The sequence below is a fragment of the Euprymna scolopes genome, chromosome 33 (assembly GCF_053919585.1).
Source record: "Euprymna scolopes isolate OS-2025 chromosome 33, ASM5391958v1, whole genome shotgun sequence".
Classification (NCBI taxonomy): Eukaryota; Metazoa; Mollusca; class Cephalopoda; order Sepiida; family Sepiolidae; genus Euprymna; species Euprymna scolopes.
In genome coordinates this window covers 66,588,094-66,600,080 of record NC_136514.1, presented here as the reverse complement: position 1 = coordinate 66,600,080, position 11,987 = coordinate 66,588,094, and the positions used below count along the sequence as shown (strand labels likewise).

The 11,987-nt window shown below is 40.4% G+C and overlaps 1 protein-coding gene across 4 annotated transcripts in view; it reads right to left on the bottom strand.

The window, feature by feature from the left end:
• LOC145258282 (uncharacterized) overlaps window positions 1-11,987 on the bottom strand; it is a 472,448-nt gene that overhangs the window by 242,670 nt on the left and 217,791 nt on the right. The window lies entirely within an intron of this gene.

The window sequence follows — 11,987 nt, the reverse complement described above, 5'->3', positions numbered from 1 at the left end:
ATGTGCTTAATTCAGATAACAACTGATTTTTTGGAGATCATTCTATACGTCTCATCATTGGCCTTCATCCCGTTTGGATATCAGCGACTAAAAATTTAAATGCCGAAGCCATCTTACTTTTCATCATTTTTCCCTCGATTGGCATGATATCATAATATCTTCAGATGTCACTATTAAAGAAATAACCGAACTGTGTAACACCTGTGATTTGCCTCCCTTTGTGTCAGCAAGCACATGGAGCTATACATATTTTATTTATTAATTCAAAGGTAATTAAATTAGGGTAATTAGAAATGTTATTTTAAGGGGAAGCGACTCTCATTATTATTTAAGGCTTTCATAACATTTCATCTCAACTATTGTACTTAATCCTGAGCATCAATAGTGAGACATGACAATTGATATGTAATATTAAAATTAGAAGGTGCACAAAGTGACTAAACTGATCAAAAGATTTCAATTATAAAAATAGGTTACAGTCCTCAAGTTTAACTTCTTTAGAAGAATGAAACCGTGAAAATAATGAAATTTCTAAATATGAAACATTTTTCCTTACACTGGAAGTTTATTGGCAAAAAAGATTTGAAATTTAATCATTCATAAATGTTCTGAAATCATATATGGTGAGATTATTATGAAGTTATTCATTAAGAGATGTCTAAAGATACATAATAAATAGATAAGAAAAATATGTGGTCCCTCTTTTGGCCTAGGTGACTCCTTTAATAAAAAAAGAACAAAAAAAAACAACAAAAAAACACATTACATAAATGACACTACTATTAAAAAAATCTGTATGGTATATATTCAAATTTCATACGATTGGTTCATAAATTACAGTTCTTTAAGTGAAGTTACTGCTGCAATTTTTCCAAACAATGGAACAATATGTATTATATTTATAAAGCATAGCTTTCTTATTGAAAAGCATTGTTTGAGCAAAGCAGTTACTTGATAAGTGTTATTTAAACTACTCCATCAGAAACAACAGTTAAGAGTTGGGATACTAACTTTAAATGTGATTGTAAAAACACAAATGATGCTGAACACTCAGGTCACCTAAATTCAACTGTTGGCCTGGAAACTATATTTACAAACTCACTTTGGCCAACTGTAAATTGCCCAGATAGTCAATTGAGTAGTCAGCAGCAGATGAAAGCCGTCCAGTGCAGCCAAAGATGCAAACATCAGCAGGCAAGATTTTAGCCTCCATATTTTAGGATGTGTAATGTATTTTGTTCATTAATTACCTTGCAAAAGGAAAAGCCATCTATAGCAAATATTATTTAGCATTATTAGTATGTTTGAAGGTAAAAATCACACCAAAATGACCACAAATAGAAAAGAAAATGTGCTCTTTTATGAAAACAATGCACCCTGTCAGAAATAGATTGCAACAATAACAAAACTACACGATATGCACCTTGAATTGCTTCTTCATGATCTTCAGATCTGTTCCCAGCAAATATTGGCTGTTTTTAGACTTCAAATAAAGACTCCAAGTAAAGAAATTTGGTTCAAGCGAAAAAGTGACATTAAAAACTAATGTGTATTTCGAAGGGAAATTCTACAAAAAAAGAGTGTTGAAAATGACTATATTGATGAAATTGAGTTTTACCTTTATTAGTTAAGCCTGGGACTTATAGAGTGATCTGCTAACATCAAAATAAATTTGAATCTTATTTCAATTACTAGCAAAAGTACCCGTCGTTGACTGGGTTCAAAAACAACCTACAGAAAATGGACTCTGATTTATGAAAGTATGATAGGTTATGAAAAGGAAGGGTTGTAAAGAGATAGCTTCCAATTTGGGGGTATCAAAACCAAAGCAAAATATGATGAAAGTAAAAATAAAATAGATAAACCCCATCATTTATTATACCATACCTATTCACACTGAAACACTTATCACAATATTATGTGGATCTATATAAAAAAAACCTTGTTAAACTTTGTGACATATTTCCATTCTATGGAGGTCAGGTGCGAACGAACACTCCATAATTTTATTATACCATATTTCTTCACACTGAAACATAATTATCAAAGTATACTTACGCAGATAGATATGAAAAGTCTTTATTAAAGTTTGTGCCTATTTTCATTCTATGGAGGCCAGGTGTGAACACAGACTCCACAATTTTATTATACCATCCCTATTTTAAGTTAAAACATACTTATCAAAGTATTCTTATGTACATCTATATCAAAAACACTTGTAAACGTTTTTTTTTAATTTTTAAATTTTTTATTTCCATACTTTGTGGACCAGGCGCGAACGCAGACCCCACAATTTTAATGAACCACCGTTCTTGCCAGATCAAACATATCCATTCCTGTGTCTCGATACATCTTCTATCTTTATATGTAATCAGTTTTTTAAAATAGTCAACCATATAGGAGCTTATTCGCGACCAGACACAGACACACACACATACACACACACAGCTTTATATTATAGATTTTGCTATTGTTATGTTGGTTATTACTAAAAAGAGATAGCAAATAGCATGCATCTGAATAAAAAATCTGAGGTTATTTTCACAATTATTGTTGGTTACTCTATTTCAACACATATTTTTAGGAGAGTAGAAATAGAAGAAAACAGTGTCATTTATTCATATATAATCATCATATTCGGTTTAATGTCTGCTTTACATGTTTCCATCTGTTAGACAGCTTTTAGGAACTGACTTTCAAGCTAACCTATCTCTGATCAGGTCTTTATCCCTTTTGCTCTCAAGTCCATCCTTATCAATTTCCATCCTTATCAATTTCTCCCATATTTTTTTCCTTAGCTTTTTCCTGCCAACTAATCCTGCTGCCTTAACTGTTCTACAGCTACTAATGCAGGAATTCTTATGCATTCTTTCAATGTAACCATACTATCCAATTTGAAGCCTCATGTACAGATTTAATCCTCCTCTAAGAATCGGACCTGTCTTTAAGACTTGTATTACACATCCATCATATCATTCTCACATATTTTCTCTCTAAACAAGATATATCTTCAACCTTCACTAGCCAGGTTTCACTTCCATACATCATCACACTGCATACACATGCCTAATAGATTCTTCCCTTGGCTGACATAATTGCTACACAATGTAATAAAAAAGAGTAAAGGATATGAATACTGGATATTCCTATCCCGTCAAGATTATCAGGGAATCCAAACAAATGCTATTAATACATGAGTGCCAAAATCTATTATTTCAAAACTATGCAAGCATTGGTAATAAAAGAGGTTATTTTGAAAGACTGGGAACTTAATACAATTATAAATTGTTACAAGGGTAAAATCGAAGCATTGGATAAAGCTAATTACAGAGCGTTAAAGTTAATGGACCATGTCCTGAAAGTGATTGAGAGAATAATTAAGAAGCTAGATAAGCATAGATTAAATGTAGTTAAGGAAAAGTACCACTGATGCTACAATTATCCCAAGATAAATGGAAGAGAAGTATCTTAGTAAAAAGAATTATTTTTTTTGTGTGTGTGGATCGACAGAAAGCTAAGGGAGGTTGATGTGTTTTGAGTAAATTAGGGGCAAACAGATGGTTGGTAAATGTTGTTCAAGCAATGCAGAATAGATCATATTAGAATTAACAGCACATTTAGTGACAGTTTAAATGTTAAAGTTGAAGTACATCAGAGTTCTGTAGTGAGTTCATTACTTTTCATTTGTGTTTTAGAAGAATTGTTCAGGCAGTTTCATACAGGTTTTATAGAGAAGAGATGTATGTTGCATCTGAAATAATGGAAGACCAACTTATTAAGTTAGATTTGGAAGAATGCTATAGAAAGGAAAGTTCTGAGAGTGAATGTTATCAAAATAAAAATATGTGGCTGCAGTGTTCGAAAGCTCTCTGTTGTGATGTGTAGTGTTAATACACATGCGCCGTATAGATGTAAAAGTAACGTTGGAAATTGGCTTGTTCATTCGTTCTGTTTGTCATTCATTTGTTATGTATCCCTAATGGTTGTATTTCATGTTGAATAAAACCTTTTTACTCATTGAGAAAATTCCCTGCTCATTTTGTGAAACAAAATTCAATTTTTTGCAGTATTTTTAAGCCATTGGGCAATCAAAAAGTGCAGTAGAATTGTTAGTAGATGGAAAGATAATCTATTTGCAAGAGGACATTGGAGAAGAATGAAAATGGTGTGAAGAAAGTAGATTTGGATGTTAAAGCTATTAAGGTTATTGAGAAATTTTGTTACTTTGGTTTGGTTTACAACATATTAATCAATGTTTATCAATGTTTTAACACTAAATAAAGTTGTCTAATATAATTCTATAGGTAGGGGAATTATTTATATTCTTAGAATACAGTGCTTCCATAATACATTTAGAAGGAAATTTTAGTGAGAGAGGACATTCATTATCATAAAAAAGCATTACTCTTAGAATACATTGCTCATAGAAATTTAACAATGAGAATGGGAACATCACTCTTAAAAAATATTACTCTTACAAGGAAATCTTACAGAGAAGGTAGGGGAATTACTCTCAGAAAACACCATTCCAAGAAAATGTTATTCCCTTTAAAGATATTGCTCCTTGGCATTGATAACCTTTATTCTTAACATGATTGACTTTTAACCACTGCTTTCTAGTATCTATTTGAGAAGAAACAAGGAGAAATCAGGTTTTGATTTTTTAAAGAATCAGATTAGGAATGAACTTATACATACTAGTGCATGACATATTCAGCTGATGGATTGGATCGTGCCTCTCTGACATCCAATCTTACCAAAGTAAAATGGAAGAATGACTCAGTCACCAGAATTCCATTCTAAGACATTGCGGTTGTCAACAGCAACCTATATGCAGCTCTGTTTTTGGTTACTTCTTCATGTAGAGTTGTATGTTCGTTACAACTACTTTCAACCGAGTTGTTGTTTGTTTCGTTCACCACACTCTTTTCTTCTACCTCTTCTTTTACACACGTCCATTTGCTTTAGTGACTAAAAATCGTCCATCCTCCCGCATTCCTTTCCTCGTTATTTATGGAACCAGGGTACGAGATTCTCCGAGATACCCCAAGATTCCATGAGACTTTTTTCCACATAAAAGCCTGCGGGCGCCATCTTGATTCTCAATTTGTGCTCTGCAGGCACAAATACGCAGCCGCTTTAACGGTAAGCCATTTCTTTCTCCACACTCCCCCCTGATCTCATGATCACAGAGACGGCGGGGGGGGGGGCAATCGCCACCGTCGGGTGCTTCTGCAAAGGGGGACAGTGCTGCTCTCGTCTTCGCGTGCGCTCTCATCCATCGCCTGATGGTCGAGGAAGGCTTCATCTCCATGGAGGCTACTGATATCAGAGTCACTGCTTGATAGGGATGGTGCAAACCAAAGCGATGGCCCACTCGTCTCAGAGTCAGTCACTCTCATCGTCCACTGGAGGTGGTACATGTGTTGCCGGCCGTAGGTCCCTAACGTGACGGGGTACGCCATCAACCTGGACACACTGCTGACTCACCACATCGGTCACTGTGCCCCGTTTATACTTGTCAGTACATCGGTTTCCTGGCAGCTTCACCCAGACAGCATCCCCTTTGGTATATCAATTCCCTTCTATCTCAGTGGCCACAGTTGTATCGGAGTGGATTCCTTTTTCTCGGACACGGTACTGATAGATTGCGTTTGCAGGCACCGTTCCTGGAGAGACGCCATCCTTCGGCATGAGATTATATCAGTATACAGCTTATGCGATGGTGCACTGCTTCCTGGCTGCAATTGTTTTGATGCTGCGATGGCTTCTCTCAGCTATATCATTGCCAGAAGGCACATAAGCGCATCTAAGCCACAGCCGCACACCCCATTCTTGTAAGAACTGCCTCATCTGATGTCTGTAAAAGGCTGGGTCGTTGTCTGTCAGCACTTCATCGGGCACACCTCTTTCACAGAACACGGATGACAGCTGGCTAATAATGTTGCAAGTGTCCTGGCGCCTGAGGAGTCTCCAGACCGCGAAACGTGTAGGCCCACAATCGATGAGGGTAAGGAAGTGGTTGCCACCGTAGTGTGTGATGTCCATGCCCACTCTCTGCCACTTACCACTCACTCCCAACTCCCCTTTCTTCCATCGTGCTGGAGCTGGGTCGATGGATTGGCAGGCCTCACAACTTTCCACCACTCTCCGTTTTTTTTTTTCTACTCCTGGATCAATCATCTCGACAAAGTACAGTGTCTGCTTGATGCCAGGATGTCCACACTGTCGATGAATGTCCATGATGCGCGCTGCATCCACATTACATACAACTGCTGCACATGTGTTTTGCAGATTATCAGAATCTCTCCGAGCACCAGCCAGAAGCCATCGTTGAGGGACTCTTGTCAAAGCATCTGCTCTGTTGAGCGCAGACCTGATCAACACTACGTCTACGGTCAAGTCGTACTCTGTGATGGTGTCGACCAAGGTGGCAAGCCGTCTTTGAATTAACATCTCAGTCGATGCTCGTGTCGTCAGCCGTGCTCTTCCATTTAATGCATCGGTTATTCACCGATGAGTGCATGCCGAGTCAGTCATGATATGTAGAACCTTGGCTTGCCATTGAAGCGCCAAGTTAATGCCCTTCAATGTGGCATCAAGTTCGGCCAAGTTTATGTGCCTCGAATCATTCTCTGCCTGAAGCTAAAAGGCATCTTCAATAATGGAATCATTAACTGCAAGGGCAACTCCAAGGGCCAGTGAACTAGCATCCACCCAGACCGTGAACTCATTCCCGCTGACGCACCACTTTCCCTGAACGGGGTCATCACTGGTCACCCTGGACACAGTCTCTGTCAGCATGCTCCTTAGGGTAACATCGTGTACTGCATCGTCCCATCCCGACGACACGGCTGTTGCACGTCTTTTTATGGCCGCCACGGCCACCCTGAGCCAACCGCACACAGGGAAATGGCCTACCATCTTTCCACAAAGCGAAAACACTGTTCGTCGAGTGATGTTTGATGGGACCTTGGGGACGTGACTTCTTCTTCTCCAGCAAAGTCCCTCCTTGCTATTGCACACGTGCAGGCCGAGAACTTTTGCTCCATCGCACAGACGCTCTGGTTCCTTACATGTCAGTCCAAAGTTCTCAAAGTGCATTCTAACTGATTGCGCTGACATGAGGCTCTCATTGACGAATATATCATCGATGCATGAGGATGTTGCCTGTTGCACTGTCTCATCTTGCTGCCGGATAGCATGCATGATTGCTGTCATAATGCCTGGTGCCACATTTAGACCGAACCCTAGCCTGGTTAGACAATATCGGGTTCCTCCAACTTCCACAGTCTGAAATGGCCACAATTTCCTCTCAATGCATATTTGCAGATAGGCCCTGCGTAGGTCCAGAGTTGCCACGTTTGATCCCTGCTGTCGCCACTCCCTTAATTTGAGTGCACACACATCAGCCCTTGCCGTATATGGGTTGACATGCTCATTGAGCTCAGGGTAGTCTAGGACGGGGCAGACCTTTTGTTTGGTCTCTTGTACGACGGCCATCAAGGGAATCAGCCCTCGCGGGGGGCCAAGCTCATCCTCTGGGTATGGAAGAAGTCAGCCATTGTCGATTCACGTCTGCAGTTCTTCTTCATACTGTTCCCTTAGCCACATGGGTGGGGGATATTCCGATAACCGGTTCCGCAAGGATATTGGTGGCTGATCGTTTGACCACTTCCAAGACGCCGTCCATGCATTGGTGTTTCTATCATACTCTGCACGAAAGTCAGGCTCGTCGAGAGTTATGGCAGCACAAACGTGTTCCTCACATCGGGAGAACTGTACCTTGCCGGTTTTGTCCACAGTAATTCCACCCAGTTGTGTAATCAAGTCCATACCCAGGAGTAGGTCATACCCGAGAAGCTCTCCCTCCACAACCAGGACTCGCACGGCTACTGCAGGCCCGTCGTTGATGCTTGCGTGGATAATGCTCACCCCACAAGAGGCTAGTGAACCTCCGCCTACAGTTAGTACCGGAATTCTCTCTGCTTTCCAAGTGGCACAGCATATCTTGCTCACGAGAGTCTGGGTGCACCCAGTGTTCACAAGCGCGAGGCGCTCGCTTCCATTAATGTGTATGCTTACAGTGGGTAGCGCCCTGCTCAATGACGATCTGGGGAGAAGACTGGAGCTGTAGCTTCTTCCCCTTGCCCGTTTCCCGGACAGGTGCGGGCCAGGTGCCCGCGTTTTTTGCACTTGTAGCACTGCGGCCCATCAAGTTTCCGAGTTGGTTGATGTGATGGAAGACAATCACGGGCCAAATGGTTGGGTCCTCCACACTTATAGCAGTTTGTAGCTGCGCCCAGGTCCTGCAATCCAACCTGTGATGGTTGTACAGCTGCCGCTTGGTCTATAGTGTTAGGGCTTTCTTTAGTATTGCTCGTGCCCACGCCAATACTTCCGATATGTCCATCTCGTCCACTTGGGATGAGGCATGGAGCAGATCTTCCACACTCTTAAGTAATCCTGCAACAAAGGCGCACACCAAGCCTTTGTCTGACATCCCTCCAAAAAGGACCGATAGCTTTTTTAGTTCAGCCAGATACACATCCACCGTTTCCCCGGGATGTAATTTTCGGGCCATGAATTCCTTCCATGCAGTAACTGGATCTAACACAAATGCTGTAAAAAGGACGCGCTTGATGCAGGCGAAATCTGTTTTCTTCTCATCAGCCAACTGCTGGTATACTGCATATGCTCCCCCAGTGAGGCGCATTGGGACCACGCATTCCATACGCTTCACCCTTCAGTTGTTTTTATCTCAGATTGTGTTAGTTTTTGTGTTTTGTGTCACACTAAGAAGTTATCTGTTAAGAGAATATGTTCATTTGTATGTTTTGGATTAATGCAGATGAATTTGTGGATATATTTAAGTAAAAATTATACTCCCACAATGTCCCTTGAATTAATTATTCGCGCCAATACACATCCTGGGATATCCCTGAACTGCGATGTTCACAGTTTAGACTTGATTGTTTTTAAGATGGTATTTTTCTTGCTAACATGAATTGTGAATTATACTGATAATGTGGACACAAAGAAAAAACAGTCTTTGACATCCTTGTATGTGTTAAATATGCCTGCTTGGTTTATATCAACAAACATGGTTTGTTTCCAGTGCTGCCATTGCTGTCACTATCACTGCTCCTGCTAATTTTGCATTTTGTTGGTATTACTATTTGCGTTTGTATATGTAAATCTGTAGTATGGTGGGTGTGGTGCCAGACGTCGGATATGTGCACAGTGGATCCAGGCTGTGATGCCATTCTCATTTTGAACTTGAAACATCATGTTGTTTGTCTGATTGTGAAGTTTCCTATGATGATTGGGCCATAATTGATTCATGGCCAACAAAGTAGAATTTTGTCTCCTACTTGAATTGTTCTCTATTTTATTGCCAGCTTTGTCATTGGCCAGGGCGATGTGGTGGCGAGTTGCATGCGATATGTTCCCGGATCATTGCTCCTGACTTCTTTTCTGTGAAGTGTTGGTAGACCTATGTTTGGGTGACAGCTGGTGATATGTTGTTTGTGACATTCATGGATGAAACAACAGATTTGAGAATGTCTGTGCAGTCACAGTTTCTGTATTCACATAGCATGTAAAGGGCATTTTTCATTTGTCAGTGTTGTCTCTCGATGTTTCCTGAACTAAGTGGATACCAAAGGTAGTAGAGTTCCTGTGTAATAGACATCTGGTTGCAGAATTATCAGTAGACTGCTTTCGTGCATGCCTCAGTTGGAGGATTACTATACATTGGATCTCTCTGTGCCGAAGGAAGAACTTGTACAATCCATGGGCAGCATTGATAGTACGGTCTCTTTCCCATGGCATGGCTGTGAAGTATCGGCTGAAACTATCAAATATTGTAAGGATATATCATTTTCCTTTTGAGTTCGGCATTGCGACAAAGGCTATGAAGACAACTCCAAATGGTCTCTTCCCACCGTTTGCAGTGACCAATGGGCCAGTGAGTGCATCTACTTTAGTTCTCTTTGCACTTGTGCATGTGCAGCAAGAATCAGCATAAGCCTGGATGTTGCGATCATTTGATTCCCACCAATAGCCGGAAAGAAGTTCTTGCATATGAATTATGCCTGAGTGGTTGTTGCCGTTGTGTGCTTGGTAGAGATATCTGGCTCAGAGTTTGTATGGCATGACCAACTTTGAGAAATGATTATGGTCTCTTATTAAAACGATTTCTGGCTCCAGAAAAAATTGGTGTGATTTTTTTCTTGAACAGTTTGGCTCTGTGGTTCTTGGAATCAATGTGTGGACCATCTGGGTTGGATGATTGAAGGGCACGTATGATCTTTGCTAGGGTTTCATCCTTCTGTTGTTCAATTGCAATGCCAAGATTGTTATAAATTCTCTTGATAGGAATGGTAAAATTCATGTAATAAGCAAAGAATGCAAGTCAAGACAGGCAATGAAAAGAAAAGGGGCAAGAGTATCTCCTTGTAGAACCCTGGTGCGGATGTCGAAAAATTCAGTGTCCCCATCTGGCGACCTGACCATTGCTCGAGTGTGCTCATATAGCATCATGATAGCATTAATGACTTCATTTGGAATGCCATATGCTTTTAATATGCTGGCCATTTTTCCTCTATGTACGGAGTTGAATGCTTTGGAGAAATCTACAAAGATCATGATTTCTCCAAAGCATTTGACTCCGTACATAGAGGAAAAATGGCCAGCATATTACATTGGCCTCCACATAAATGCGGATAAGACAAAGTTTATGACTTTCGATGTGAAAGGAGAGATCAGGGCTCTGGTTGGATCAACACTGAAATAAGTCGCTGAGTTTATGTATCTGGACAGCAACATAGTTTCCACAGAGAGAAATTCGCATCTCAAAAGCATGGGCCGCATTGGATGGGTTGCGTTCAGTATGGACTTCGTGATTAACTAACAAACTAGAAAGGCAGTTCTTCAGGGCAATGGTAAAGTCTGTCCTTGTTTACGGTGTTACAACCTGGACACTCACCAAAAGATTGGAAAGAAAACTAGATGGCACGTACACCTGTATGCTACGAACAGTATTAAATATATCTTGGCAAAATCATCTCATGAAGCAGCAACTTTATGGCAACCTACCTGCCATATCTAATACGATCAGAGAAAGATGCCTACGATTTGCTGGTCATTGTCTGGGGAGCAAGCATGGATTGGTGAGTGATGTATTGCTATAGACTCCACAAAACAGACGCGCAAGCAAAGGATGACCTAGATCCACGTACATCCAGCAAATATCACACAACGCCAACTGTGAGCCTGAAGATTTGAGGCAGCTGATGGAAGACAGGAAACTCTGGAGAGGAAGAGTCACATTAGTCTGGATAAGGAGCCCGTCATGATGATGATGTGAGGCAGGAGCATTTTTCCGGGTTCAACTTAAGCCTAAATTTTTTAGAGGGCAGCAAAAAGTTGTTTGAGGGCGAGTAGGTACACATTAAATGTTCTAGTATAGATCAAGTTGTTGTCAATATAGGACGAGATGTTGTCACGTGATGTGACTGTGGCTAAAGATTTTGCTACACAATGGGAAAGTTTTGTCCCACAGAGGTAAGGCCAAAAGCCAGGCATGTTTATTGATAACACTGGTCCTTACATGTGAACGCTGTTTTGTATCAATCTTGTTTGTCAATCTCAATTTGCCAATATCTGCTATGGAGGGAGGCGAAATATATGTTGCCTTTGTCGATTTTGTTGAACAAGTGATTGATACTTGGCATTGGATAAGGGTCCAGATCAACTAAGACCTTGTTTAGTGTTCTTTTGAAATTAACAATGATGCAAATTGACCCGTTTTTTTTTTTTGTTTTTTTTTGCGCACAGCAAATACTGGATTATTGAAGCCTTTGGGGCCACTGCAGGTTTCAATGATGTCTTCGTTTGCCATATATTTAAACATCACAGTCAACCTCAGCTTCCAAGGCTTGAGCAATCAGATGTTGTTTCTAACTAAGCGACTGGCAGTTGAT